This window comes from Chionomys nivalis, chromosome 24, assembly GCF_950005125.1.
Source record: "Chionomys nivalis chromosome 24, mChiNiv1.1, whole genome shotgun sequence".
Taxonomy (NCBI): domain Eukaryota; kingdom Metazoa; phylum Chordata; class Mammalia; order Rodentia; family Cricetidae; genus Chionomys; species Chionomys nivalis.
The window spans coordinates 11,532,966-11,558,870 of NC_080109.1; the positions used below are offsets into that span (position 1 = coordinate 11,532,966).

The following is a 25,905-nucleotide window of genomic DNA, read 5'->3' on the forward strand; positions in this document are numbered from 1 at the left end:
CCTAGGCCACAAGAAAATTCTACAGTCTCAACTACTAATGTTATACCTTTCAAATTTAGAAGAATGTAACCACAAAAATCACTCCTAAGTGTACATAAAGCTTTGACTCCTGTCTGAAGCATTCTCCAGGCGATCCAGGCTGCGCCTCTAGGTCCTCTGCCTCAAAGAGACAGGTCTAGAAATGTCTGCCACCAGAAGACCTGGGCGACACCTCTGATTCTTTTCCGTTCTTTGTGTACACAAATCTTAAGCTTTTTATACCATCCTGATAGTGGTAGGGGTCCTCAACGTTCACACTATTTCCTCACTAATAAAGAACGGAAAAGAACCAATAAAAAGTGAGGCTCAAGACCCAGCATCCCACCCGGCCCCACCCACCGCCTGCTCAGGGAGCACAAGGATAGCAATGGTGCAATGCGGTCCTCTTTGGTGTCTCCTATTGCCTTAACCTTGGTCTTGGGTTGACTTTAAGTACAGTAGTTTTCTCGGAGTTTGGCGCCTCTTGGGAGTGTCTTGAGGTTTTGTGTGGTTACCTGTCATGGCTGGTGAATGAAATGAGGACATAATCACCCCAAGGTGTGGCTGAGGAGAGGTTTTTATTGTAGATGTGAGGGAGAGTTCAGCCAGAGGCATCTGGAAGAGTCCAGAGTAGGGAGAGAAAATAGTGGACTGAATATGATCAGTAGACTGGACCAGGCCATGAGAGGAAAGCAGGCAGGGAATGAGAGAAGAAGACCAAGGAAAGGGGACAAGAGAGAGCCTGTGGCAAAATGACAGGGTTATAGTAAGGAGAAGCTGGGGGAGGGGAGGGGAAGCCCACGAGCTGGAGATTAAGGTGTGAGGAGGAGGAGGAGAATTGCTGAGAAGAGGCGCAGGTACTGAGTGAGCTTGGAGGCCAGCGAACACTTGATATGCTAACAGACACCACATTTAGCCTTTTGTCCCCAGTTATTCTGGACCTGACAGGATATAAAATGTTCCCAGAGTTTCCTATTGTGAAGGCCTGGTTCCCAGACAGTGGTCCCGTTGAGATGAGGCTGATGATTCCTTCAGTGGGTTAATCCGCTGATGTGTTCACGGCTGACAGTCTTACTAAACGGGAACTCTACCTGGAGAATGTAGGTCAGTGTGGGTGCGGTTTAGAAGACCATCTTTTCCCTTCTCCCCCCCCCTCCCCCGCCGCCCCACAATTCCTATTAAAGGAAGAATCCTACAAACAACAAAAAGACATGGTTGAAAGCTGGTAAGGGCAGCTTTGTGCTCCTAGAAGGTCGTCTGGGTTTTGTTACAAAAGACAGAAGGCTCACCTGCTGGGACTCAGCAGGAAGCAACCGTTTTTTTCAGTGTATTGGGCTGCTTACAGAACCCTTAGAAGGTTGGAGAAGCAGGTTCAAGGTTGAGCTTCTAGGGAGAATACCCAAAACAAAACTGTAGAACTGGCCTAGTGAAGAAACTGCCCATGCTGCCTTCCCACCACTCTCCCCCAAACCCCCAAAACACTTCCTTGCCAGGAGTCCCCCCCTTTCAGTGACTGACACCCCAGAAACAGGAAGGCTAGGCCCCAGTCCCGGACAGCAAAATGCACTCGGTATGGATCTGCCCATTCCTGTACTCATGCTCCAGAGAGCAAATGAAGCCAGTCATAAAGGAGGCTCACATATCTTCAGGGCCCTGCTTGGGAGGCTTGGGGACTCATGGGCTGGAAAGCCTCCAAATGGAGCCAAGAAGATCAAAGCCTCCCGAGCAGCCAGGAACTATGGTGAACACCCAACCAGGTGACAGGCTAAGGGGGAGTCAGACAGGTGGCTTCTGCGAGGATTGAGTGAGCACCTCCCAGCCAGAGCGTGCTGGCCTTCAGCCACCAGAGCAGTGGTGTGGAAAGCAGAGAGCTCCGAGGCAAACAGGCTAGACCAGGTTCCATAAACACCCATCTTATCAACTGAGAAAACACGGGGGTCATGTGCAGTCTAACCTCGGTTTTTAAATACCACAAATGTTATGAGACCACAGTGAAAAAGACTGCTGGACAAAAAAAAAAAAAAAATCAAAGTGCCACTGGCAACACATGACACTAAAATCGTTAGCAGAGTGCTAGGTTCAAAGCCGGCACCCTTGCTGCCCTGAGGAGTTAGACTCCAGCACCTGCCTCAGCAGGCCAAAACAAGGGGTGAGCAACAGTGAAAAGCAGAGAAAGGGACAGATTCAATGGGTCACAATGGGACAAGGAACAAAGAGGTGGGGTGACCTGTGGCCCGAGGTGGCTCTGCATGAATATTTTTCAGAGCAGGCAGAGGTTTGCGTACCTAAGCAGTCCCGGTCAAAGGGTGTGGGCCCACCCATCAAAGGGGGTGGGGTGGGCCCACACATTGGGGAACCCTGCAGTGCGGTCCACTCTCCCCTGCAGTGCGGTCCACTCTCTCCTGCAGTGCGGTCCACTCTCTCCTGCAGTGCTGTCCACTCTCCCCTGCAGTGCGGTCCACGCTCTCCTGCAGTGCGGTCCACGCTCTCCTGCAGTGCGGTCCACGCTCTCCTGCAGTGCGGTCCACTCTCCCCTGCAGTGCGGTCCACACTCTCCTACAGTGTGATCTAACAGCTATCTGAACTGGGACATCTCCCTAGAAGACAAATTTCTGCCCTGCCTGGCAGCAGGCTTCAGTCTTTCCCTCAGCAATCAGTTCTTGTGAAACTCCAGTATCTCAGGATCTAGTCTGAACAGTTCGAGGGCCCTTGGGAGGAGCACAGCTGCCCCTTCATTCCTGCCAGGTCAATTGCAGACAAGAAGCTGCCAACTGGTAACTTTTTACATCAGACAACATGTCTTCCAGTTATTTCTTCGCTTTTCCTTCCCTTCTATTTTTTTCCCATTTCTTCCAGCCTTCTTTCCTGCCACGGTTATACACCAGAATAGAAGAAAAAAAACCTAAAGTTTGTACAAATGGAGCATCTATAGCTAGCTGAGCAAGTTTTTTGAACCCAATTTTTTCCCTCATTAGGTAGATATAGTTTACACCAGAGCATATCAAGACACCACATAAGGCAAGTGACTCTAAATGCAGTCTGAGCTTTAACTTACATTTACTGGCCGGGCGCCCCTAGTTCCTAAGAAAGCAGCAAAGAATTGGGGATGGGAAGCCCTGTGGGAGGAACATGTGGAGGGAGCAGGGGCACATATATGTAAGGTGTATCCTCCATATAATTGGGGGCAGGGGTTGCTATGGGTTGCCACCCATAACCCCTTGCTGCCTCAAATCCTGCCATCTCACCTGGGGAAGTGAGACAGGCATCTGCCATTCTCTTGGAACCCAGGCACCCAATAAGTCTACCCAGGAAGATTTTCAGTTGCTGTGAGGCCGAATAGAGAGAGGAAAGGGACTAGCAGCAGCCTCATGGCCTGAGCAGCTGTCTGGTCTCCATTCTAACACAGATCACTCATTAGCAGTTCTACTGGCCTTGTGGGCCCCATTAGCTTCTGATCCATTCTTAGTTCCTTTCACAGCAAAACTTAAGGACTGGTTAACCCTTGCTGTCCTGTCTATTTCCAATGTTCTTTAACCCTTCACATGTTTAAAAAAACAAATCAAAACAAAACACATACCCTCTCTTATCAAACACGTCTGACCATACTAACCCCAATGCTCAGGCCTGTCCCTGCAACTTATGCCTCATTTCATCTAGCCCCAGCTTTCTAAACTCAAGTTGAAAAATCATTTTTATTCTGAAGTACCCACAGTTTTATTCCCAGCATTTCAGTTCCAGCCCACTCTATCTCCTTTCTGTCCAGTTGCTAATGACTGAACCCCAGGAAAAGGTCCACAGCACTTTGTCAGCTCTGTCTGTGACTTATAACAGTGTTTATCAGAGAGCAGAGACATCCTGCTAAAAACCCAGACAACTTAGGTGTCTTAGTCAGTGTTCTATTGCTGTGAAGAGACGCTATGACCACAGCAATTCTTCTAAAGAAAACATTTAATTGGGATGGCTCACTTACACTTTCAGAGGTTCAGTCTGTAATCATCATGGTGAAGTGATGTGGGATTCCCCTCTGTATGCTGTGAGTACCATTGGTTAATAAAGAAACTGCTTTGGCCTATAGTCCCGCCCCCATGTGTCTGCACTATGCCTGTGCTGGTGACCATGCCATACCACAACCAGGGCTCCAGGAAACTCCTCCCCCCACCCACCCACCAGGTTCAGGTGTGGTGGCTGAGCTTTCACTGCCCGCTGCCCGGGGACTGTTCCTTGTACCAAGCTGCTAACACCCTCTGCCCATTCCCGCTAAGGCCACAGTGGGTAAACAGCTGGGGTGTGTGGTGTCCTCACTGTCCCCGTTGCTGTAGCCACAGAGCCGCAGCACACTGGGGTGCCACATCCGCTCCAGCTGCACCATCTCCTTGAGCAGCTTGTGAGCCACCAGGTGATAGCAGCCCCTTTGCACCCCAAACTCTCATCATTTCCGACCTCCAGAAGATGACATGTTTAATCTGAACTGACGGATTGTGAGCATGTGTGCTCACATCCAAGAGTAAACGGAGGAAATCGTCTGCCCCCTAGCATCCGTCACAGTCAGAAACATGAATACAGATAAACATAAACACCACAGGAGACTAAGGGCACAGAGAGTGAGTTCACCCCAATGAAGCTGAATCCAAAGAGACAAGTCCAAATACCATCTAGACAGCATAGGGCTCTCTGTCCCTCCTTGTACAGATGGGGGCCTTCTGTCCCCACTTACAGATGGGGGACCTTCTGTCCCTACTTCCCGAAGGGATGTGAAACATCTTTCGGACTCCCCCGTGACCACGGTTGTGCAGTGGTATCCACCCTAACCTGTAACTATCACGGCTACAGATTCTGATGCGCCAGAAGAGCAGAAGCAGGAGAAGCAGAGGCAGACAAACAAGACAGACAGAGACACCACCGGGCAAAGACCCTCCGGTCTTAGGGGTCTGTGGAATCATGGGATTCCCAGTAAGGGAACCAAATGTTATGCCCATGTCCCTGAACCCCAGATGAATGCATGGAGCTGGTTTCCAATGCAAAATGCATGAGGGTCTCTGTTTAACAAACCTGAGTCTGAACCACACTCTTCCAACATGCCAACGCAGTGGGTGAGGAGAGAGTGAAGCCCCGAGCCCGGGGAAAGGAGAGCCTTCAAATGGGAAACACCCAAGGAAGAGTTCATATTTTTGGGTCTTGGGGTTGGTTGAAGGGGATACAGAGTAAGATGATTTCTGAGACCATTGGTCAAACTTTGGGTGTGAACTATTAACAAAAGACCATAAACTGCTGTCAGGACATCCACAAGGACTGGGATGTCTACAGAAAACATCTGGGCCTTGTTAAATTTTATGGCCCTGCTCCTTAGCTCCTTAATTGGCTATTTCTAGGCATCCATTCGATTCCACTATCACAGCACATTGCAGGAACTGAGGTTGCCCTGGACACTATATGGTTTTAAGGTGAAGCCCCTTCTTTAAAATGGAGTCTGCAAAGTCAGGTCCTCACACCACACTTGTGCCATAGCAAACCCATCTGAACAACCACCCATCATTTATACATATATACAACAATGACAATAATACCACATAAAATAAATTCTGAAAAAAAAATGTTTTCCAACAAAAAGCCCAAACCAACCAGTTGTCACATAAGCATCAGCTTCATGAGGTGTCTTTCTCTGTCTAGGCTTCCTTCTTTTAACTTGCTTTGCCTTTGCCTAGGGGTCATCTCATCCCCTCAAGCCGTGCTCATTTTAGAGAATGCCCACACTCCGGACACATTCATTCTTTTCTCCACCTACACATGAAGGCCATGTTGCATTCAAGCCTGAGTGCATGGTGACAGTACATCAAAGCCAACAACAGAAAGTCACAGATGAGGCACAACATTTTAGTCCCTGCACAAATACTTTTCCAGTATTTCCAGATTAGCAGAAGTGCCCTCCTCTCTGGACTCAAGCATGGCAACGTTGAGCAATTTCTTTTCGTCAAGATGGGCAGTACCTTGATTCATTTGATATCCGCCATTTTCCCCTTGCTTGGAAAAGGTCAATGACGCCATGAACTCTTGGCAGATTCCTCTAAAGATTCACTGACTAAGTCAACCATCAACCTTAGGTTCTTCACAGAGTTCCTCAAAATCTGCCGACCAGAGTTGGGTCAGTTTGTCATTTACATAACAATCTTTTTTTGTTGGTTTTTTTTTTGGTTTTTTTCTGTTTGTTTGTTTGTTTTTCGAGACAGGGTTTCTCTGTGGTTTTGGAGCCTGTCCTGGAACTAGCTCTTGTAGACCAGGCTGGTCTTGAACTCACAGAGATCCGCCTGCCTCTGCCTCCCGAGTGCTGGGATTAAAGGCATGCGCCACTACCGCCCGGCTTACATAACAATCTTTTCAAGAAGTGTAAGGTTTTCTTTGGGCAGCAACCTAGATAGTATACACATACTTTAAACAAATCTTTGTAGTCACAAAGATCCTTGAAAAGTGAACTCGTCAACTGTCTCATCATGTCTTTCTGGGTTGGGGACAAAGAAGCTGAGATCTGGTGACATTACTAAATCTACAACAGAATGGTTATAAAGTTATGAAAAATAAAGAAGACATTTATAAATTCTCCTTGTTTTTCCTTCAAGATGTCTTTACCCACACAATCTAATCTGCATTGGAAACAAGGGGCACACTCCATGTGTTTGTCCTTTTGAGACGTTAAAGAGTATCTTTGAAGGGCATCTCTTCTCTGCATTCCCTCTGTCTTGGAGCAAAAGAATCACTCTGTGTGCCTCCCTTGCCCTGCTTTCTTGGCAAATAAGCTTCTGTTTTATTCAGATTCTATAAATAATACAATAGTGCTTTCTAAAATAAAGAGATGGCTTGATTTTTCCACACAAGGAAAACTCCCCAGCAAGGTCAGCGTCAACACCATTTTGTAACGCTCCCTTCAGCGGGTCTTGATGGAGCCCAAAAAGGACTTACTGTGTCAGGAGCTCCCAGGACACCCTCTTTCCTTCGCAGGTAGAAAAGCAGACTCCAAGAGGTTGGGATGCCTGCACTCACACAGCCAGCCTGAGGACACTAGACTGACAGAGGCTTGACCTATTTTTCATGACCACCCTATTTCCTTTGTCACCAAGAAAGAACACTTATTTTCTAAAATGCTTGTGATGTCTGTATCCTAACGCTTTATCTTCTCCTCGGCTTCAATCCTAGAGAGTCTCAGAAAGTCACCCATTCTGAGAGGCAAAGACCTGCCAGAGGTTATGCCAGAACAGAGGCGGGGTTTCTATCATCCCTAGATATCTCTGCATCAAAAGTTAGTCAGTATCAGATCAAATCCTGATGTTAGATGAGGCAAAACTCCTGGGCAGGGCCCCAAGGAAACCAGCTTCAGGAAACAAAACATGAGGGAAGCAGAGGACTGGGCACAGAACCAGGGGTGCTCATGAGTTTCTCATTGACCGACCACGGGACTTGGTGTTGCCTCACTTCTCTGAGCCCTGGTTTCCAAATTGAGAAAATGGAGATACTACAAACTTCTGAACTTCCAACAGCACGACAATGATGATGACCAAAAGAATAGCAGAACAGACCCCGTGTCTCTAAACAGGACACTGAATAGACAAAGCCCACAGTGGGACGTTACTCAGACATTGACGGGGATGAATTACCATGTGCAGTCATGGAGATGAATCCCACAAGCATTACCCTAAGGAAACAGACCAGATGCGGAGGTCTGCCAGGTTCCATTTATATGAATCTCTACAGCATAAGAAACAAATTATTAGTGAAGGGGGTAAGGAATTAACTGAGAAAGGCCGTGGGGATGCTCTCTGGAGTGCAAAAATTAATTTACTTTTTGGGGTTGGGGAGAGAGCTCAGATGGCAAGGTAGGGGAACTGACTTTAATCCCCAGAGCTCATGCAATGTGTGATGGCTTGGAATTTCAGTGCTGGGAGGCAGAAAAAGGCAGATCCTTGGCGGTTACTGACGAGCCAGGCTAGCCCACTCAGCCAACTCCAGGCTAGCCCACACAGCCAACTCCAGGCTAGCCTACACAGCGAACTCCAGGATAATGGCAGACCCTGTTATTCTGTTGTTGCTGCTGCTGCTGTAATTCTTTAAGAAGCGTATTACCCTTGTGCAATGACACCACAGCTGACCGTTAGCCTTCCCAAACATAGGCACCCACATGAATATCAACTTCCCTCCCAAAGAAACACTGTATCTTAATAAAAGTAAATGCTTGTCAACACTGTAGAAAATACATTGAAATCTGCACATTTTACTGTATGTAAAATGTACCTCAGTAAAAAATGATGAAATTGGAAACATTTTGTAAGTACTAAATTTTATGGAAGCGTAAAATGCCACTGTTAAGCCTAGGAGGGTAATGACGTCTTTAATCCCAGCACTCAGGACGCAGAGGCTGGCGGATCTCTGTGAATTCAACCAGTGTGAGCGACATAGTGAGTTCCAGGACAGCCAGAGCTACAGAGTAAGACTCTGTCTCCAGCAAACAGAAAGAAAAAAACTCTGTTGCTCACTGAAATAGTAAACTTTTGTACATTATGCTCAGATTACTTCACACGAGTGACTGGTAGTAGCTCAACAAATGTATATTAGGGACTGGAGAGATGGCTCAGTGGTGAAGAGCATTTGTTACTCTTGAAGAAGACCCAGGTCTCTAGTTCCCAGCATCCACATGAAATCCCTCAACCATCTGTAACTCCAGTTCCAGGGGATCCAGCACCCTCTTCTGAATCAGGCACACATGAGGTGCACACACAGAACAGGAAAGGCAAAATGCTCAAATAAGAATCTAAGTGTGCTTTCTTGAGGCTGTTTTCTTTTATCTAGTTTGGGCTCGCATGGGAATATAGGGACTTCTGAAAAAAACTCAGAACGCAAAGACAGCGGTACTAAGTTTAGAAATAATGAGTCATTCTAAGACCAAAGCGGCATATGGGCTGCTCCACAGCCTATAGACACATCCTCTAAACCAGATTCCCTAGATTTCCGTAGGAAAAGGAAGCTTCTATTTAAAACGCAGCCCAAGAAAAACAAGTAGCAAAAAAAAGAAAAAATGGCTGCTCCAGTTAGGGTTGCCAGCACCTTCCGAAGGATCTTTTCCTCCTCACAATGGCCCTGTAGAGCAGTATTGTTTTCATCCAAAGGGCAAGGATAGCCGAGGCACTTGCAGTAAGATCCACACCAGAAATTTAATCACGTGTGTGACTGACTCAAGAGCTTCCAGGTATAATTGCCCATGTATTGTTCTAATTGGTTATCTTCATAACACTAGGCGATTTAATCCGATTGTACAAAATTCAGCAACAGTATTCCTTAACATTTATTTATTGAGCCTTTACCCATGGTCACTTTTCCCCTCTAACACCATGGTCAACCCAACGACTTCCCACATGTTGTACAGATGTGCCCAGCCCTGAGCCGCAAGCCATCTCAAGTCTCAGACATTCATTCAGTGCTTCCTAATGCACAGAGAAGCCAGAATCTTTATGTGATGGCTATTCTTGGTTGCAAGTTGACTAAAACCCAACTGAACAAAACTAAAACCCCAAAATGGAGGCCACACCTGTGAGGGATTTTTATTTTGCTTTGTTTTGTTTTTCAAGACAGGATTTCTCTGTGCAACATTCCTGGGTGTCGTGAAACTTGCCTTGTAGACCAGGCTGGCCTCAAACTCACTGAGGTCTGATGTGGGATGCCCTTCAGTACACTGTGAATATGTTTTATTACCATTGGTTAATAAAGAAGCTGCTTTGGCCTATGACAGGGTCAAATATTGCTAGGCGGGAAATCCAAACAGAAATACAGGGAGAAAGAAGGCGGAGCAGGGGAGACTCCAGCAGCTGCTGAAGGAGTAAGATACCGGAGCATTGACCGCTAAGTCACAGAGCACATAGCGATATTAGATATAGCGGTTATTAGAAATGGGCTAATTTATATGTAGAACTAGCCAGTAAGAAGTCTGAGACATCGGGAAAACAATTATAATTAGTATTAAGCCTCTGAATGATTATTTTATAAGTGAGTGGGGACCGGTGGGTGGGAGAGAAACTGGTCCTGTGGGGTGGGCAGGACAGAGAAAAATCTCCAGTCACAGAGATCCACCTGCCTCTGCCTCCCAAGTGCTGGGATCAAATGTGTGCCACCACTGGTGTTTTGTTTGTTTGTTTGTTGTTTGTGTTTGTTGTTGTTTTGTTTTTGTTTTTTGTTTTTTGTTTTGTTTTGTTTTTTTGCCTAATTTGAATTATACACACTCTTAACCAAGATCTTGAGATAGTAAAGGACACCTTTATCTGGACCACACCTTTTCCTGGCAGCCTACGTAGAGACGTGAAGGAAGGAAGCTTTTGTTTTGTGCCTGCTTGCCCTCATCTTCACTGGCAGTAGTTACGTATCTTCAGGATTCTAGCAAGTTCACAAGTGTAGTAAGCGAAACCAGGGTTTGGGCCTCTCCAGCCGGGATTCATGATCCTGGCCCCTGTCTTAGTTCGGCTCTGACTACCTGAGCCCCAACACACTGTCAGCCCTCAGAAGGGCTTGAATTTGAGTTCTCATTCTCAGCTCCAAAGTCCTCTTGAGGAGAATTCTGAGGCTGCTCTCCACAAAATGAGTTGCACCCAAACAATAACTGCAGAAAATAGCTCTAACTCTTAACCGAAAGCCATAACCACGGATAGAAGCCGTATTATTCACCAAGTCCTTAACCGAAAGCCATAACCATGGATAGAAGCCGTATTATTCACCAAGTCCTTAACCGAAAGCCATAACCACGGATAGAAGCCGTATTATTCACCAAGTCCTTAACCGAAAGCCATAACCACGGATAGAAGCCGTATTATTCACCAAGTCCTTAACCGAAAGCCATAACCATGGATAGAACCCGTATTATTCACCAAGTCCTTGTGGCAAATATCTTGGTAACCTGTTACTCAAAAATGTATCTCAGCTTTCCTTAGTAAAATCAATAATCTGATTTTTTTTTCCATTCTAAAAGGCCATGAGCCTGCTAGAAACTATACTGAAAAAAAAATCAACTCGTCTAATTCTTATCTATTTTTATCATGAATGAAATTTGGCTGTCTATTGTGGAAATGCAGCCTCACCACAAGCCTTCCTTCAGGCCCCCTCCCTACACCGCTTCTAAAATCTTCAAAGTACAGACCGAGACTGTGTCTCCTTCGTGTTAGGGGAAACATGAGAAAGTGAGATAAAACACAACGAACCCCAGCGTATCCTGAAGATAGTCTGGGACCTCCTAGATTCTTACCAGGGCTGTTGGGAACTGAAATCAAAAGCAATCGGCAACAATACAGGAAAAGGGGGTTCCCATAACAAGGGGACAGCCTTACTGAAGATCTTGTTTATTCTTACCTCAAACTCCAGCTCCCAGCTCAGCAAAGTTACAAACTTCATGGACCTCCTTGAATGTCATGGATGGGTGGCCGTTATCTCCATCTCATGCCCTTCAGAATTTAATGACGGAGTCCGTGGTTTCAGCCTCCATGTAATCTGTAAGACAATAACCACATAGCTGCTCACACCTTCGTCTGTGCGTTCTCTTGCTTTAGGACAGCTTCAGAGTCCTCTGCCCCTCTCTGTAGATTTCCTACAGAGGAAAACTGGGGTTTTAACTTTCTGTCCATGGTCAATAGATCCTGGAGCATAGGAGTATTTTCTTAGTCACTTGTAATTGAAAGTCTCCACCTCTTAGCTTCAGGAAATCGTAATTTTTCACTCAACTTAAACCTGAAAAGTCTAAGTCGGCCACAGCAGTTCATTCTAAGACCACAGTGTCCGATACCCTTGATAACCAGCTTTTCTCCCACCACACTTCCTGTTAAGGCTGCCAAGGAGTTACCATGAGGTGTCTGCTTTTCTTGTTAATGAGAGCAGGGTGATGGGCTACCTGGCTGCCTCACCTTGACAATGACTGCCTGCCTAGCAAGGCTTCTCAGGACGATTGGACACACACACCTTCCTCTGCTTTAGTTAGGAATCTACAGCTGTCTCATTTCCCCTCTAAGATTCCCACCAAATGCTCAACCAGATTCCAGGCAGGGTACTGAGCTCTTACCTAGAGCAGAGATAACATTTTAGGAGGTTAATGACTTACATCTGTGGTTCTCAACCTTCCTTAAGCTGCGACCCTTCAATACAGTCGGTTCACGTTGTGGTGACTCCCAACCATAAAATTACTCGTTGCTGATTCATAACTGTAATGTTGTTACTGTTGGGAATCGTAATATAAATGTCTGATATGCGACCCCCCAAGGGGTCTCGACCCACAGGTTGAGAAACATTGAGTTACATTAAAGAGATCCCTGCCCTGCACTTACAAGTAGAAAAGGGAGTCTGGAAGTACCTTCTCTAACTTCCTCCCTGGGACTCAGAACTCAGTTTTTATTCTGTGAGATTCCAATGTGTTCACTTCAACGGCACTGGTGTGAGGTGTGAAAATAACACGTTTTCTTTCAAAATGATTGGCTAATTTAGAATTCTAGAAAGATAGACATCTCCCGAGTGAAACCCTTCTTTTAGCCATAAAGGACCAGGATGATATAATGATTGCATTTTTAAAGTAATTCAACAGAAATCACTTAGGGTCACCCCCTCTTTCCTCACGACCTTCTCCATGTCACAATTGTAACCACAGGACACCTAGGGTGCTGCAGAAGACAGAATTGTTCAGAAGCCTGCAGGCCTGCCAGCCTAGAATGATTCAGAAAAATGGAAGACCTTGTCTTACCAAGATGGAAAGACAGGATGGCTCCTCCTACAAGCTGCTCTCTGACCCCTACAAGCATGCTGCCACACACCCGTGCACCCGCCCATCCACACACGCGCGCACACATGTACGCACACACACACAACACAAACACATACATGCACCCATACACCCCACAATAATAATAAATGATTTAAAATAATTTTGAATTTATTTTAAGGACTCTTAAAGAAAAAAAAACAATCTAAAGAAACAGAAGACTTGCCATATTAAAGGATTAGAATGCTTAATATTATTAAGATGGTATGTCCTCCCAAATTAATCTACTGATGCAATTTATAGGTTAGCTATAAAGACCTCTGCTGCATTTTTTAATTTAAAAAATAGATGTTAATTACTATAAAACTATATGAAAACACAAAGGATCAAGAATAACAAAGTAATCCTAACTGAAGCACCCATTGTTGCCAAATTTCAATTTGTAAGTCTAGGTTTACAGCTCAGTGAAATAGAACTGACTGTCCAGAAATAATATCCTTTGTTTTGTTTTGTTTTCGTTTTTTGAGACAGGGTTCCTCTGTAGCTTTGGAGCCTGTCCTGGAACTAGCTCTTATAGACCAGGCTGGCCTCGAACTCACAGAGATAAGCCTGCCTCTGCCTCCCGAGTGCTGGGATTAAAGGCGTGCGCCACCACTGCCTGGCTCAGAGATATCTTACACTGATGGTCTGATACTTTTATAAAGGCTAAATAATTCAATGGAGATTGGTTTGGGTTTTTAACATTTTTTTCAAAAGAATCTTTATGAGGAGTTTTGCTGTGACGAGGCGCCATGCCCTCAACAACTCTGATAAGGGAAAGTATTTCTTTGGGGCCTGCTCACAGCTTCAGAAGTTTACTCCACTTTTCTCATGAGGGCGGAACACAATGGCCGGCATGGCAGACACCATGCTAGAAAAGTAGCTGAGAGCCACATCCTGCTCCAAAGGCAGAGAGAGTCTCTGGGCTTGAACCTGGCTTTTGAAAACTCAAAGCCCACCCCCAGTGGCGCACTTCCACCAACAAGGCCATACCTGCTAACACTTCTAATCCTCTCAAATAGGGCCAGTTCCTGGTGACTAAGTGTTCAAATTTATGAGCCTACAGGTGCCGTTCTTATTCAAACCACCACAGTTAACCATGAGGGGGATAACCAAAACTCCACAACATGTGGTAATACAGACATAGTATCATCATCTTAGAAAAGCCATTTGGCAAGACCTCAAAAAGTTAAACCACTTTATCATATGAATTCATCTAAGAGATCATAGACATGCAAGAGAAATAAAGGCCCAGGTCCATACAAAAGCATGTATGTAAATATTCAGGTCACGTTGTTTTCAAGCCTGAAGTTGGCAACTGTAAACACCTGTAAAAAATGAAATTGGTAAGCAAACTAGAGCTCGGGTGCAAGAATGAACTATTATGCCACCTGGAAAGGAAGGCAGTACGGATACACAGGACCACATCAATGAACCTTGAAAATATGGCATTTAGTTGAAGAATTCATCCACTGAAGACCATTTAAGCAAAATTTCCAGAAAATGCAATTCATGAAGGTAAAAAGTAGATCGCTGGTTGGGAGTGTGGGTGGGGAATGTGATATAATAGCTAATGAGCCTGGGCTTTCTTTTGGCTATCACAAGAGTATTCTAAAGTGATGACAGTTAACTCCAAGTGGCATTCTAAGGCTAAGTTCTCCTGGTGCCTTGCTTTTTATTTCTTACTTTTATTCTGTGTTTGCTCTTTCCATCGCAAATGGTAACACTGACCTGGAAGTTTAATTTGACAGGAATTGAAATAATAACTTCCCACTAAATGCCAAATTCTTCACAGACAAAAATGTCAGGACCACAGAACGGCTGTGAATTTTTATGGTGCCGAAGAGTTGGATAAGCTGATTCATAGCACATGTTTGACAGTTCACCGGGTAGGACTGGGAAATAATCAGACTGGGTTCTTCCCTGCCTCACACACATGCTAATTATAGCAGGAGTCTCCCTCCAACCCATTAGAGACAGAAAACTAGTCAGAGAAGTAGCCGCCAATCCAAGTGTTCAAAGGAGCAGTCAGCCTGTTCACAAAGCACAGGCGCAGTGAGCTTGGTTGGGTAGGGACCTGTTTACATACCTAAGGCAGAGTGGTGGAATTTTTTACCCAATTTCAGAATTTAAGAGTTTTGTTTTCCCCCTGAGAGCCTCCCAACCCCAACTTTCTCTCTCATATTAGGAATCTTTTTTTTTTTTTTTTTTGGTTTTTCGAGACAGGGTTTCTCTGTGGTTTTGGTTCCTTTCCTGGAACTAGCTCTTGTAGACCAGGCTGGTCTCGAACTCACAGAGATCCGCCTGCCTCTGCCTCCCGAGTGCTGGGATTAAAGGTGTGCGCCACCACCGCCCGGCTTTCATATTAGGAATCTTGAGCGAGAGAATGGCTAAGTGGACAACGGTGATGAGGACATCTCTATCTCTTCATGGCAATGGAAACCTTAAGTAAGACAAGAGGTGGTACCAGGGCCTGAGGTATTGTTACGATAGGCCAGAGCATGCTTTCGTGTAGAAGAATATGGAACACTTTGGGACTTAGAGATAGGAAAGTGATTGGACATTTTAAGCCGGGCTTAGTGGGCCATCCTAGTAGGAACACGTGAGACAGTGGTGCAGAGGGTGATTTGAACTGTGGAGGACTGGCTGAAAAGGCTTCAGAGGAATGTATTAGCATATGGGTTTGAGATCAACCTCGTGATATTTTGGTGAACAATGTAGCTGCTTTCTGCCTGAGGATAAATGGAAGAGTTTTGGATTGTGTTTGCAGAGGAGATTTCAAAACAGGCCAGTGTTGGTTGACTATGTTGTGTGATTCTTAGTGGCTAGTCTTATGCAGGTTTATAATGAAAAGGAGAATGCTGAGCAAGGAAAAAATATAAAACATACAGTAGGAAGTGCAAGCAGGTTAAAGAAATGCCTGCTGCTGAGTAAAGGGAGTGGTGACCTCAGAGCAAAACCCCACCCAGTTACGTTTCCAACTCATGAAAAGGAATTAAAGAAAGGCATAGGAACAGGTGTGGTGGTGCACATCTTTTTTTTTTTTTATAAAAATATTTATTTATTATGTATACAATATTCTGTCTGCGCGTATGTCTGCAGGCCAGAAGAGGGCACCAGACCTCAAAACAGATGGCTATGAGCCACCATGTGGTTGCCGGGAATTGAACTCAGGACCTTTGGAAGGGCAGGCAATGCTCTTAACTCTTGAGCCATCTCTCCAGCCCTGGTGGTGCACATCTTTAATCCCAATACTCAGAAGGTAGAGGCTGGCAGATATCTCAGCCTGAGGCCAGCCTGGTCTATAGATCAAGTTCCAGGACAGCCAAGCTCAGGCAGAGAAGGAAACCATCGGAAACAGAAAGCTGGTGAAAATATATTTAAACAAGGAGCATGTTCTAGCCCCGGAAAGCAGCAGAACTTGGCAGCTTCGACTTTAAAGTCAAGAAAGAAGTTATGGAGTCTACCTCTGCAACTAAGGAAAGCCACTAAAGACAGACACGTGTCGGGGTATCCCTGCATGGTGATCCAACGAGGCCATTGTGGGAAGCTGTAAAGGCAAAGTCTGGATTGCCTTGGAGGCCCCAAGACATTAGAGATGCCAGAGCTGTGGGTACCTGCTGAGGAGAGCTGCTAACCAGGAGTGGGGGAGTGGAACCAGCCTGAGAGAAAGAAGTGCGTTGGAGTCAACAAAGCTGAGCAGATTTGGAGATCTGAAGAGCGTTTTGACATGAGACATAGAGATACTGTTCGGAGTTTGCCCAGCTGGGTTTTGGTTTTGTTTCAGTGCAATATTTTCTCATTGTTCCTCTTTTTGAAATAGTAATGTATATCCTGTGCCAATAAACATTGGGATGAACTTCTGCCTCTTACTATTGATGTGATCCTTATTCTAAGACTAAATTCCAGAAGTTTTAAGGGTTAGGATTTTTCCATGATAAAAGGCCTCTCAGCCTAAGCATATGAATATCTGAGGAATTAGAATCAGTGTGGAGGCAGTATCAGTTAGACACACCCTTCATGAACAGTGTTTTCAGTTTAGCTTCAAATGAACTCGGCATCACTCCTACTTCATAACTGAGAAGACCAAGGACAGAGACACAGGGATGGTTTGTTTTAGATTGCAGATCTAGGGCCAAGGAAGATGGAGACTTGAATCCATAGCTGGTTCGTTCCAAAGAAGTCCACGATCCTCTCACCCTGCCACCATTGTCAGGCCTGGAAACTTCAGAGAACGGGCATTTTTTTGCTGGACCTAGAAACTTGGCCATGTATGTAGGGTTGGCGTCTATGCTGGTTAGTTTTAAATATCAACTTGCCACAGCTGAGAAACCTGAGAAGAAAGCCTCAGCTGAGGAATCGAGTAGATCCCCTTAACCTGCAGGCATGTCTGTGGTGTCTTGATGCAGAGGCTCTCGCCCATTATGGGCATCACCATCCCCTAAGCAGGGCAAACTGACCGACGTAGAATATGAGAAATCAAGAGAAGCAGCAGAAATAGGCAGCTTCTAAGGGCTCCTTTCTGTCGACTCTTGACTGTAGATGTGATGGCTGCTCAAGTTGCTACCTCTGCTTCCCCTCAACAAGGAATTGTCAGACAAATAAATCTCACCCGCCCACCCGCCAAGTCACTTTAGGTTGAGTACTTTAGCACAGCAACATAAATGAAAATAGGGCAGAAATCAGCACCAGGAAAGGAGTGTCTTCAAACGGATTCTCACATAGCCTGCCTCCTTCCTTCCTGGAACCTTAACTCCAATGGCATTCCAAACAAAATAAATAAGAGCTTTAAAAGGTGATTGACATCTAACCTCCAATCTCACAGTGTGCCTTTCATGGGCCAAAAAACAACTGAAGGTTAGTCATTTAATGGCCTTGTCTGAGGTTATGTGTCATTTTTGCTTATTAATGTCACCACCCTCCCCCGTGTGTTCGCTACATATGTGTGTGTGTGCGCGCACATCTCAACACATACATGGGGAGCCAGAGTCTGAGTTCTAGCATTTTCTTCTACTGCTCTCCACATTATTTTGTTTTTTGAGACAGGGTTTCTCTCTGTGTAGCTTTGGAGCCTGTCCTGGACACTCACTCCGTAGACCAGGTTGGCCTCGAACTCACAGAGATCCGCCTGTCTCTGCTTCCCAAGTGCTGGCATTAAAGGTGTGCCCCCCCCACACACACACACACTGCCCAGCACTTTCCATGTTATTTTGGAGGCAGAGTCTCTCACTGAACCTGGAGCTCGTCAGTTCAGCTAGACTAGCTGGCTAGCAGGAACCCTGTCCCCCGACCCCAGCACTGGGATTACAGGTGTACTGCATGGTCCAATGTTTTTTACACGGATGTTGGAGATGTGAACTCAGGTCTCTGTGTTTACATAGCAAGTACTTTACAGACTGGACCATCTCTCCAGTCCCAAGACTTACTATTTCCTATCACACTGTACCCCATAAATATTTACCATTATTGCATATTAATAAAAGATCTTTAAGCTATGGAGATGGAAATGCTAACTGCCCTGATTTGATCTTTGCAAACTATGCATATATATCAAACATTACCACACCGTATCATTTCGATTTGAACAACTAAAACAATACACTTAGAAAGAGTTTGCAATCGCTCCATTTGTATCTGATCTAGGTTAAGTTTACCATTATGGTTTGTTTGACTGGATTTATTTGAAACTGTGTCTCATTTAGCCCAGGCTGGCCTAGACTTTGCTGTGTACTGAAGATGAACTTGAACTCCCAACTTCCCTGGCTGTACCTCCCAATGCTGAAATTACAGGTGTGTACCATCACTCCAGACAGCTTGAGCCAGATTTAAAACATCTTTAGATTTCCAACTGTCTGTCAATTCGGGTAACTTTATTTCTCTATCTTTATCCTTTCTGTGTTTGGGAGAGCGATGCAGCATCAATGGTCTCTGCCTTGTCTGCTGTGGTGGCTTCTATCTGGTGACTCAGAGTCATGCTCACGTGGCACACACAGACAATGTTTTCTCTTCTCGGGAGGTGTCCAGACAGACATGAAGGCGTGCCTGTGTGCCTTTAAAAAAATATCATGAGCCAGCACTCGGGAGGCAGAGGCAGGTGGATCGCTGTGAGTTCGAGGCCAGCCTGGTCTACAAGAGCTAGTTCCAGGACAGGAACCAAAAACTACGGAGAAACCCTGTCTCGAAAAATCCAAAAAAAAAAAAAATTATATATATATATATATACATATATATATGTATGTATATATATATATATATATATATATATATATATCATGTTCAGTGGTCTGGACACTTTTGCCATCAGTGCAGGTTTCCTCCAACTTCTATGTAGAGTAGTTGCTGAAGGTTCCCATTTCATAAGCTTTGGACAGGAAGATCAATGTCCTTTTCCACAGACGTGGGAGTTGGTGTCCCAGTCTAGAGCAGTGGTTCCCAACCTTTTTAAGGCTGTGTGACCTTAATACAGTCCCTCATGTGTGGTGACAGCCAACAATAAAATTCTTTTTGTTGTTACTTCATAACTGTAATTGTGAATTTTAATGTACATATCTGTGTTTTCTGATGGCCTTTGGTGACCCCGTGAAAGAGTCATTCAACCCAAGGGAACCCCCTTGTTGAGAATTGCCGGTCTAGTGGGAGGACTAGGAGATATATTAAGGTCCAAAAACTGTAAGAACGTTGGTCATCCTGCAAATTGCCTTTTCCTCAGAGCCTGTGTTTCCCCCTCTATAGCCTTAAGTTATGTCCGCCCTACAAACATTGCAAGGTGTGTCAGGAGAAGATAAGAAATGTGACTAACATAAAGTGATTAAGAAATAAAAAAAAAAAAGAAAAAGAAAAAAAAACTATTCACAAGAGCTGTGAGGAAAGATAGCTGTAAGAAACAGTAAGCCCGGGCATGTGTTCTACACACCCTCCTTTCCCAGCCCCCAACCACCTTCATCTTTGGGGGACACCCTGCTTCCTGCAAGGAGACACCCGCCGCCCAATAGCGTGAGGCTCCCTCTGCGTAGCATCGGAGCTCCCATCCTGTTGAAAGTGTGTTGTGAGAAAGAGCAGAATGCTGCCAGGAGCTCAAATTTGCGCTTCAGCACAATCAGCACTGTGGAGCCTATGACGCCTCCCCCTCCTGGAGTGGAAGCTGAATGGCAGATGCAGCCCGAACGTTCATTAATTGAGAGGCTTCCGTCCCCGGACGCCCCTGGATCTTGGACAGAAAAAATCCCGGTCGGATATTTAGGATGAGGATACCCAGGCCCTCTGAACTTTTAACGCGCAGTCACGGAGTCAAATGCAAGAATTGCCTAGGATGGAGAAGAAAGAGATCGATCGTGGTCTGGCTGCGGGTTTCCAGCGGAGATGCTGCGAAGGGCACGCCTGCCCCGGGGCCGCTCCGTGCGTCTCTGCGGCACCCGGTCGCCTGCCGGCCCCCTTTTCCCAATTTGTCCTCGGGCCGCAGTCGTCTGCGAATGAATAATTCCCTGCACTTGTGAGTGAGCCCACACAAGTTCCCCAGGCACGGTCCTCCTACCTCTTTCCCCCAGGGAAGGGTGGGAGCAGTTTTTCCAACCGTAACCTTCCTACCACCTGGGGGAAGGTGACTGTTTTGGGAGGCCGAGGGATTGTTTTACTGGAACCAAGGCAGCAGAAGTGGCTGCCTATGCTAAAGTGGTTCATTTTCTTCTTTTGCTTTTTGACAAACGGTGGGCGGACCGATGCCCGGACGCGACCCCGGGGCTCACTTCGCTGCCGGACGCTGAGTTTCAGACTGCAGCCTTGCTCTGCGTACACCCAGGCCCCTTTGCTCATCGAGTGTGCGGACGGATGAATGCTGACAGGCATCCTTTGAGCATTGATTAAAGCCCCAGCGTGCTCACCTTTGCATCTCCTGGTTTTCTGCTGCCGCTGCCTCCTCCTCCTTCTCCCCCTCCCCTCCCCCTACTCTTCCCCCATCCTCACCCTATCATCAGCACCACCACCAAAAGACGCGTCCCTTTGGCAGAGTCGCAGCTCCCCGCCGAAACGAAGGGGGAGGGAACACCCATCCCCCACCTCCCATCTCTGCCTAGGCTCCGAGTTTTACTGCAGCAATCGGAGGTGACAGCGCCACCTCGGTCTCGGTAGCTCTCCGAGCCCCGGCTCCCCCCACCCCCCACCCCAGTATCGGGGAGGGATGCGCCCCCTCCTGAGAGGCTAATCTCCGGAGAAGTGCGAAGGAGCTACCGAAAAGCGAATTTAAAAAATGTAGAAGTCACTGGGCTGCATTCCTCGGACGATAGCCCAATCCCCCAGGACTGAGTGTCAGCGCATAGGAAGTTGGGACCTTAGAGCGAAGGGGGAGGGGAGTGGTGCAACCCCGCATTCTCTTCTGGAAGGAGTCTCTGCAAGCCCTGCGGTTGGACACAAGTTTGCGTAAGAGTGTTTTCCTTTTGTCAATTATTAATCACCGGAATCAGTTTGGCAGAACTGGAGTTTTAGCAGTAGTGCAGAGGGCGGGGCCCGAACACCTAACTCTTGGGGCCTCCCCTGTGCCCGGCGCAGTGGCAAGCTAACAGCAGCTGGGGAGAAGCCAGAGCATCCAAGCTCACCCAAAGGCAGGAGGTAAGCATCTTCCAAAATACCTATGTTCAATCCGAAGAAGCTCTCTTAACACAGAATTTCTGTCTTCATGGGGGGGTGGGGGATAGAACTGAGCTTTAATGTCATTTATCTGCTTATTATCTAACCACATTACAACTTTAAGAACTGAATGGGTCCTCTTGGCATTCACTATGTTGGAAACTAAGACGTTAAACTCAACATAAGCCACACTTTATTATTGGAACTTTTCCAGCCGGAAGAAAATTATTTTACATTATTTTCATTATTCTATCTTTGTGTGGCTTGTTAATATCCAGGGAAATATCTTAGGATGTGTTTGGCTTCCTTATTTATCTAGTAGTATTTATCCAGTTTCCTGCTCTTTTTTTTTTTAATGCCAATAAGTTACTTTAGGCAAGGGCACACCAATCCACTGCCAGCAGATAAGGTATAGCTAGGAAAGAAATGTGTTTTAGTATTTTTTCTTGATTATTAAGCACAGAGTGTTTTCTCAAGGATGCTTCTGTGATTGTCACAAGCAATCAAAGTTTTCAACCCATGGAGCAATGTGTGTCATAGCATCCTTGGGGAGCAGGGGAGCACAGGTGGGGAGGTTTTCAGTACACGTGTCAGTCTGGACTTTCTCAAATGGAAAGGCACTCAACTGGTTGGGAGTGCACAGGTCAGCCCAGCCCGTGCGCCAGGACAGAAATTGAGGAACTGTTAAGTCTGAATGTTAGCTCCCAAAGTCCAAATAAATGTATCAGGGAAAGTAGGATGTTTGCTTCTGCAAGAGACTTTATAGCACCAGTGGTTATTTTGAATCAAAAGTTAGTAAGAAATACACTGCTGTTTTTTGCTAAAGAACTTTTAAATGTGTGATTCATTCCTGTGCTTCTTTCTTAATGCTGCGATCATTTTCATGCTTTTTTTAAAAAGGTTTTTTTGGGGGGGGGTTGTTTTTGGTTTTTTGTTTTTGTTTTTGTTTGTTTTTGCTTCTGCAAGACAGGGTTTCTCTGAGTAGCCTTGACTGTCCTGGATCTTTCTCTCTGTGAACCAGACTGGCCTTGAACTCCCAGAGATCCGCCTGCCTCTGCCTTTGGAGCTCTGAGATTAAAGGTGTCGCCACCACCGCCAACCATTTTCATGATTTTCAATAGTTGTGATGACTTTGCATATTGATCACTTAGACCAACAATGAACTTTTGTGTGGGATACGCAACCTCATTTTTCAAATCTCTCTAAACAACAATTTAACTGCAATAAATGAAAAATGGTTGTTAAGACAAAGGCACAGACTGCATATCAAGTAGAAAACCAACCAGTCTTCAGCTCCCATTGGTTTTCTTAACCTACTGTTTGTAAGTTTGCTAATTTTAAAATTAAAAATTATCCTTTACACATCTATGGCCAATTTTGGCCAACAAAGTCAGTGTAAACTCTGACCACCAATTAACAGTCTTCATTTCAGATTATCCAAACAGCAGCTGAAGCTGAAAAGATGGCTCAAAGAGTTAAGTACGTTTAAGCATGAGGACCCAAGTTCAAATCCCAGCACCCACATCAAAAGGCACAGTAGAGTGTGCCTGCAATCCCAGAGCTGGGAGGCAGCATGAGAATCCTCCAGTCTTCTCCAGATAGCCGTTCTAGCCAAATGGGCAAGTTCCTGGTTCAATGAGAGATCCTGTCTCAAAAAGTAAAACGTGGGGCCATAGGAGGAGACACCAAACACTGACTTCTGACTTCCCCACATAACCCCAAGTACGGACATACACACATGTGCACACAGATCACACACTCATGAGCAAATCATCCAAAAAAGACTCAACTTCTCGAATTATGTCTGTGAACACACCTGTTACAAAATACTAAGTGGTGAAAATTATCTCGGGATTTTATCCTGAGGGATTACAACAAATAACGAATGGTTTATGCCAAATAATCCATAATATCGCAGCAAAAACAGCAAGGGTGTGTGGTATTTGAGCACACTTCATCTCCCCAGCCTCCACCAGCTGCTGGTGATCCACTCTGGCTGGATGGAGCTTTGCACTCGGTATTTTACAGAGTTCCCTCCCAACCTAGCATCCAGCCAGCCCAAAGCTCCAGCCGATTCAAAGGAGAAACAGGCCACTACGCTCCCATCTCTCCTGACTTTATGTTACAGAAGATTTATTTCAGGGAGGACCAACTGAGAAGTCAGTCTTTCTTCCTGTAACTACATGCACGCATGCACACACACACACACACACACACACACAAACTACATTTGTACACACACACACACACACGACCGAAGATGAAGAACTCAATAGCAAAAAGACAAACAGCCCATTTTGAAGTGGGTAAACGTTTGAATAGTCCAAATAGAATTTCTCCAAAGAAGAAGTGCCTAAGAAAGGTGCTTATATTTACTTGTTGGAAAATGAAGATCAAAATCATAATGCGATATCACTTCACACCAATCATAACAGTTACAGATGAAATGATCCATATTGATAGATCAGCCCAGTTCATGCTCATATAAAGAATTTGGAGGTGATGGAGACTATGTGGAATAGCTGGGGCTGGGAACACAACTCAGTGGTGCTTGCCTAGCTTGCCCGAGATCCTAGGTTTGCTTCCTAGCCCCACTAGGAGAATGGGAAGGAAGAGCTACAACTGCCCCATCTTGCCAATGGGGTGTAAAATGATGTAGTGGAAAGCAATTTGTTAATTCCTCAAAAAGTTACACCTAGAGTTACCAAATAATACAGTTCCCCTCTTAGACATACATCCTGGGGAACTGAGAGATTACATCCACAAAGGAACCGGTGCCCAAATCCTCATCCCAGTAGTACACATAACAGGCAAACCCCAAAACACACGAAAACCCCTGGAAACAATCCTAGCATCCATTGAGAGGTGAGCGGGCCAGTACAATGCATGGAACAGAACAGTGGATATTATTCAACACGCTTCAGCACGGCTGAACTTTGAAAAACTTACATACGCTAAGCGAAAGAACGCGCATTGTGCCATTCGTCACAAACCAGCGAATCTACAGAGACAGAAACGAGACCAGTTGTTGCTGAGGGCCGGTGTGGAAGATGAGCTGGGGAGGGATGGAGGGGTGACAGCTGAAAGGGACAGGGTGTCGTGGGGAGATGACAGATTTTAGACCGTGGGATGGTTTGTGGCTATGGATGCTACACAGCTGAAAAGCCTTGGACTGTATACTTAAACTAGGTTAATTGTATGGTAAGTGAATTACATTCCAACAAGGCATATTATTAAAAACCCATCCAATGTAGGCAGGCGTGGTGGCAATTACCTATAATCCCAGAACATGGGAAGATGTTGAAAATTCAAATTGCAACTTTGAGATTAACCAGAAAAATTTAGCAAGACTCTGTCTTAGAACACGAAGGGCAAGCCGGGCGGTGGTGGCATACATCTTTGATTCTAGCACTTGGGAAAGAGAGGCAGGTGGATCTATGATTCCAGGACAGCCAGAGATATTCAGAGAAACCCTGCCTGGAAGGGGGTAAAGAAAAGATACAAAAGGCACCAACTGAAAAGATGGCTCAGCTCTCAAGAGCACTGATTGCTCTTCCAGAGGACCCAGGTTTGGGTCCCAGCACCCACACAGGGAGTCAAAACTGTCTATATCTCCAGTTCTAGGGAATCAGATACCCTCTTTGGCCTCTGTAGGCATCATGCATGCATGTGACGCAATACATACATACATACAGGTGAAACTCTTACACACATCAGATAAAAATAAACAAATCTTTTTTTAAAAAAAAGGACTAAAGGTGTGGCTCAATCTTAGAGCATTTGCCTAGTGTGTACACAACTCTGGTTCAATCCCTAGGACCAGAAAAAAAAAAGTGAAGCATTGAAAGAACAAATGAATTTAGAACCAATATGGAGCCTTTTTGCCCAATGGCCATTTAGAAATAAGAAATAGATGGACTAATTAAGGGTGGCCCAGCAGTTACACAGCTGTATGGTTTGCATAAGTTTGCATACCTGCCCTGGCTTGTCTTCTATTTGGTAATAAATCAGATGCCATTAGCTTCCTGTCACAGGGGATTTACTTGCAATGCAGCACCCGCTCGGACTCACCCATCATTGTAGTAACCCTGGACCTGTTGAGGCTGGTTACTCTTCTCGCTTTTAGGTAAATCTAATCTTTAACAGTTCTAAGGTTAATTGTTGAATCTGCTATGTCCCACACTGGGTTAGAGAGGAAGGTACCTGACCCTCTGTAAAATGTGGATTTCCACTCAGATCAAAGCACTTTTATTTACCCTAGATTGGCTCTGAAGGCCAGAGCCATGGAAGAGCTGGGGAAGCAGCCAGTAGTCCCCGAAGCACGCTGATCTGTCCTTGCTGGAAAGCATCATCGGTAATTATAACGATCGCGAGCGCAGAGGCTCCTAAATAATTAATTCATGCCTCTATTTGTCTCTTGTGTTTTGAGTTCCCACAGCTTCTCCAGCCTGTGCTAAGAACCA

General features: G+C 45.5%; 2 protein-coding genes across 2 annotated transcripts in view; one reads left to right on the top strand and one right to left on the bottom strand.

The window, feature by feature from the left end:
* Otol1 (otolin 1) overlaps positions 1 to 11,404 on the bottom strand; it is an 88,019-nt gene extending 76,615 nt beyond the window's left edge. Inside the window, exon 1 of the mRNA XM_057757343.1 lies at positions 11,392 to 11,404. The gene's annotated coding sequence lies outside the window, so the exon portion shown is untranslated. The remainder of the gene's footprint in view (positions 1 to 11,391) is intronic.
* Positions 11,405 to 19,864: 8,460 nt separating this feature from the next.
* The window catches only part of Sptssb (serine palmitoyltransferase small subunit B), a 30,043-nt gene continuing 24,002 nt past the window's right edge, over positions 19,865 to 25,905 (top strand). The window contains exon 1 of the mRNA XM_057757345.1: positions 19,865 to 21,424. The gene's annotated coding sequence lies outside the window, so the exon portion shown is untranslated. The remainder of the gene's footprint in view (positions 21,425 to 25,905) is intronic.